Consider the following 6,067-nt stretch of genomic DNA (forward strand, 5'->3'; position numbering starts at 1 on the left):
GACGGTGGAGGGGTGGCCATGGAGGGGTGGTTGAACAGTAGCCGGTGGAGTAGCACGCGGTGGAGGCTGGATGAACAGGAGCCCGTGGAGGCTGTAGGAGGTCGACGGTAGCCCGTGGAGGCTGGAGGAGGTCGACGGTGGAGATGAACAATATCTCGTGGAGTCCCATTTTGCGGTACACCACACCCCTCCCGATGAACAGGACCCCAATTTCGACCGTATCGCTCCAACACAAGTCTGTTTTGTCCGTTTTGCGGTACCCCACACCCCTCCCGATCAACAGGACCCCCATTTCGATCGTAGGAGGTCCGTTTCCTCCATTTCGCGGTACGTCACACCCCTCCCGATCAACAGGACCCCCGTTTCGACCGTAAGAGGTACGTTTCCTCCATTTTGCGGTACGCCATGCCCCTCCCGATCAACAGGATGCCGTTTCGAACGTAGGAGGTCCGTTTCCTCTATTGTGCGGTACGCCAGGCCTTGTTTCCATCGCCTGTTCCGTCCAAGCCGGTTGGTTACCACGCGTTCCGTTGCCTCCCGATGAACACGACGCATTCCGTTGCCTCCTGATGAACACGACGCATTCCGTTGCCTCCCCATGAACACGACGACGACCCTGTTTCTCTGTTCCGACCCAGCCATGTACGTATGCGTGAGTAGGCGTTCGAGACCCTGCTCGTATGTACGTACATGGCTGTATTTTCTTTCTTGCACCCTCGCCGCTGTACGTACCTGTACATCCTATGTGCGCGCCTCTACTACGACACGTGTGCACCTCTACTATGACACATGCGCGCCTCTACATCGACCAGTATGTACGTACACGTTTGCGACTAGAATGACAACGCTACATATGCTTCGACCAGGTGGGTCCCGACTGTTAGGCACTTCCTTGCCTGCGAAGATGTAGCTGGTGGGTCCCAGCAGTCAGGGGGGCGAATCATTTTTTTAGCCCGGATGCACTTCCTTGCATGCAAAGATGTAGCAGGTGGGTCCCGGCAGTCAGGGGGGCGAATCATTTTTTTTGCCCGGACGCACTTCCTTGCGTGTGAAGATGTAGCTGGTGGGTCCCAGCAGTCAGGGGGGCGAATCGTTTTTTTTTTGCCCGGACGCACTTCCTTGCGTGCGAAGGTGTAGCTGGTGGGTCCCAGCAGTCAGGGGGAAACATTTTTTTCGCGAAATATGGTGGCCCGTCTGGTGGGTCCCCGTTGTCAGGTGGAGGAATAATTATTTTGCGCGTAATAAGGAGGCACTTCCTTGCTGCGGCCGTGGACCCAGCTGTCAGCCTCTCCACGTACAGTCCACGTCCGATGGAAGATGTTCCTTGACCACACCACGCCGAGAGCACCAGGGCGGTGGACGACGGCAAGGCCTAGGAAGGGGACGACGCGGAGCCGGGGAAGATGCGGCAGTGGATGCCCACGCGTAGAGGAGTACGAGGGTTCACTGGTTCGCTGCGGTGTGAGGCTACCGTCGCCGTAGAATAACAGGGGGTGTGGGTGAGTAGAGGGATGACCTGGCCAGCGGTGGGAGTAGTAGGGGGCGGTGAGGCCTCCGCCGCATCGTAGCCGGCCACGGGAGGCAGGAGCACGAGGCACGACCGGCGCTGGTTTGGGCGGCTGGAGCAAGAAGACCAGAGGTTGAAGAAGCACTACGGCCGTTGGATGGACATCGTACGGTCACTAGAGCTAGAATCGTGCATATTGACTAAGTTGACAAAGCCCTCCGTCCCCGTCAACTTAGTAGGCCCACAAGTCAGCCTGCCACTATACTGGGTCCCAGCTAACAGGGGGAGTATTCATTTTTTTGTGCGTAATAAGGAGGCACTTCCTTGCGTATGAAGATATAGCAGGTGGGTCTGAGCTGTCAGAGATGGCTGCGGGGAGGAGGGAGCAGGCAGTCTCGTCGTCGCTTGTTTGAGCGGCTGGAGCAGCAAGAGCAGAGATTGAAGAAGCACGACGGCCGTTGGATGGCCATCCAATAGTCACTGCTTGTGCATCAACCTTTTTTTTAGGAAAGCCTCGAATCTGTGGAAAATAGCATACAGCCCATCTGCCATTATTTTTAATAATTTACAGCCCATTTGCTAATTCTTAAGGTTTTTTTTGGAGCCCATATTCTTTTTGTTAGCATTACAGCCCATATTGTGGCCATGGTTAAAAACTTATACGAAATTTTGCATATTTCGGTGCGGTCCGAACTATTTTTAATCCTGAAATTTCGACTCACATTCAAACTGATTTTAAAAATAAATGTATATCAATATAAAATCCAACAAATTCTCCACGCATAAAAATTAATGTAATTTAAAACCTCGAAATGAAAAAAAAAGATATTTGAAACTAATTGCCGGTTTTATGTGTTTTAAAAATGTACAACCCATTTCTCATTACTATTGGGCCATTTTCTCGGCCATCCGAATGAAAGCTCTCCTCATCTTGAAAGATTTGCAGCCCAGCAGGCCTGACAAAGCGACTTACTTGGCAAATCACAAAAAAACTGGGCTGTGGCCGTGGACCCAGCTCTCAGCCTCTACACGTACAGTACTCTCCCGATGGAACGTCGTTGACCACATTGACCACGCCACGCTGAGAGCGCCAAGGCGGTGGACAACGGCGAGGCCTAGGAAGGGGACGACACGGAGCCGGGGAAGACGCGGCAGTGGATGCCCATGCGGAGAGGAGTACGAAGGTTCACTGGTTCGTCTGCGATGTGAGGCTGCAGTCGCCGCAGGGCCTGGCTAGCGGTGGGGGTAGTAGGGGGTGATGAGGCCTCAACGGCAGCACAACCGGCCACTAGAGGCATGAGCAGGCGGTCTACCCGGCGCTGGTTTGGGCGGCTGGTGCAAGAAGAGCAGCGATTGAAGAAGCAGCAGGACCGTTTGATTCAAATCCAACGGTTACTGCTACTAGAATCGTTTGTTGACTAAGTTGACAAGCCCTGCATACGCATCAACGTTAGTAGGCCCACCGGTCAGCCTCCCAACTGGTGCGCCCCAGATGTCAGTGGGAGGAATCATTTTTCGCATAATAAGGAGGCAGTTGATTGCGTGCGGCCAGGCCAGCGGAGGAAGTAGGGTGGGCCGAGGAAGCTTGCGCGGCATCACAGCGGGCCACAAGAGGAGTGAGCATGTAGTCCCGCCGGCGCTAGTTTAGGCGGCTGGAGCAGGAAGATCAGAGATTGAAGAAGCACCGCGTCTAGAATCGTGTGTTCACTGACAAAGCCTTGCGTAAACAAGTCAGCCTTGAAATATGTGGTGTGTACAGCCCATTTGCTATTATTTTTATAATTTTTACTCATTTTCTAATTCATATGGAATTTATTGCAGCCTGTTTTCCATTTCTAAAATTGTCGGCAATTTTCTGGTCAGTACCAGGGTCAAAAAATTAACTAAATATGTGGGAAATTTTTGCTGGGGAATGAAATATTCTTAATCCAAAAATTAATAGCCATTCTAAAACAAATTTAAAAATAAATTAGTACTATGTCATGTTAAATCCAATGAAATACGTATAAGATATCAGTGAAGAACAAAATTCAAAAAAAACTAATATCCCATTTGCTCGTCTTGAAAGATTTGCAGCCCAGTAATTTGGAGAAAACAAATAGGCCTAGCTTGGGTATTCTTCAAAAAGAAATACTGGGCTACCTATTTTCCCAAAGAACTGGTGCATGAGCATTTAGCTTTATTTATTTATTTACTTATTTATGTTTAGGGGACCATGAGCATGTACCTGGGCCGGATTCATGTGAGAGCCTCCCTTCCAGTTAATTATGGGCTTCTCTGTTGGGCCTTCATCAGTGGGCTGCATGTTATGAACAAGTGGAAAATGTGTTTCGTACGAAAAATAGTATGAGCTACGTACGGTACGGGGCACTAAAGGATCGAACCGTGCAACGACTTCCAAAACATTGTGTTTGTTGTTCTAACAACACATTTATATTCAACCAACAGACGAAATATACTACTGATTGTACGTTGAAAACAGCAACAGCAACCAGGGCTGGGGGTGCAACAGAAGCAGTAAGCAGGCCAGAAGAGTGAAGACGCAGCTCTCTCTTCCAAACCAAACATCAGCCATCATTACAAAAGGGCTACCAAAAAAGAACAAGTGTATGCATCAAACTAAATAAAGATCCTACTACACCAAGTGTACGCATCTAACTAACTGGCTCAATTAGACATTATTATTTATTAAGCTGTGGAGATTGGCTGACAGCTTGAACCAGATGGGTGCCTGACGGGGGAAACTCCAGCCAGCAGGTCGAAGTCTGATACTTGCGACCCTCTCTCCTACTTTGGGCTGCAGAGCATGGTGGCACATATCAGGGTATGGTGCATGCAGAGACGCATGGTACGCTGTGTACACACAGTTTTGCCTGATGAACGAAACCGCGCTGCTATCATGATCCTTGCCATCGGTTATCTCTTGGTTAATCGGATAATTCAGTCCGACAAACAGAGAGCATGTACCAAGGCTGCTTACCAGCCTCTAGTCAAAAATTCCTGAAGGCCCAAAGAAGCTGGGATCCTGCTCAAAGACCTTGCAGTGACTGTGATTGTATTCCGCGAAACAACACGTCTGGTACGTGCGAACGATCATCAATCTTTTGCCGTCGTCTGATCGAGCCAGGAACCACCTGCAACTGCCATGCCGCTTTTCTTTGAAAGGTTCTGGGATTAGGAAGGGTAGGGACACCAGGCGGCCTACAACATCATATCAAGTTGGAGTCAAATAAAAAAGGGCTCTTGATTTAGTCAATCTTAAGAACAACATGTTATGAGCATGAATATTTTTCAGTAAATGTTGACAGTAATATAAGCAAGCCATCATGATATCATAGGAAAGTAACATACTACTGTAACAGCCATTTGTAGCGATGACTGGATGTAACACCCATGATGCGGCTATATCTCCCACGTGTCGAAGCACGACTTAGAGGCATAACTGCATGGTGGTTTTGTCGCAAGAAGGGTTATCTTCACACAATCCCATGTACTAAACAAGAATGGGATAAAGCGAGTTGGCTTACAATCGCCACTTCACACAATACATAAATTAAGATCATACATCATTCAAAATACACTCATAGACCGGCTACGGTCAAGTTCAAATGAAAAGAAGACAACCCCAAATGCTAGATCCCCGATCGTCCCGACTGGGCTCCTCTACTGATCATCTGGAAACGATACATAGTAACGACCAAGGGCCTCATCAAATTCCCACTTCAGCTCAGTTGCGCCATCTGCGCCAGTATCCTCGGCACCTGCATCTGTTTTGGTAGAATCTGTGAGTCACGAGGACTCAGCAATCTCACACCCACGAGATCAAGACTATTTAAGCTCATAGGTAGGAAAGGTGTAATATGGTGGAGCTGCGACAAGCACTAAGCGTATATGGTGGCTAACATACGCAAATGAGAGCGAGAAGAGAAGTAACGCATCGGCGATCAAGAAGTGATCCTGAAACTACTTACGTCAAGCATGACACAAACCGTGTTCACTTCCCGGACTCCGCCGAGAAGAGACCATCACGGCTACACAAGCGGTTGATGCATTTTAAAGAGGTCAAGTGTCAAGTTATCTACAACCGGACATTAACAAATTCCCATCTGCCTCATAACCGCGGGCACGGCTTTCGAAAGATTATATACCCTGCAGGGGTGTCCCAACTCAGCCCATCACAAGCTCTCACGGTCAGCGAAGGAATAGACCTTCTCCCGGGAAGACCCGATCAGTCTCAGAATCCCGGTTCGCAAAACATTTCGACAATGGTAAAACAAGACCAGCAAAGCCACCCGATGCACCGACAAATCCCGATAGGAGCTGCGCATATCTCGTTCTCAGGGCACAACGGATGAGCAAGACGTCGGGTTGGTGTAGACCCTGGTTGCCCAGGGGACGCCGGACATCGCTCAGGTTGGACCAACACTCGAAGGAGCACTGGCCCGGGGGGGTAAATAAAGATGACCCTTGGGCTCGCGAAAACCCAAGGGAAAAGGGCTTAGGTGGCAAATGGTAAAACCAAGTTTGGGCATTGCTGGAGGAGTTTTATTCAAAGCAAAC

The sequence above is a fragment of the Triticum aestivum genome, chromosome 6B (genome assembly GCF_018294505.1).
Source record: "Triticum aestivum cultivar Chinese Spring chromosome 6B, IWGSC CS RefSeq v2.1, whole genome shotgun sequence".
Lineage (NCBI taxonomy): Eukaryota > Viridiplantae > Streptophyta > Magnoliopsida > Poales > Poaceae > Triticum > Triticum aestivum.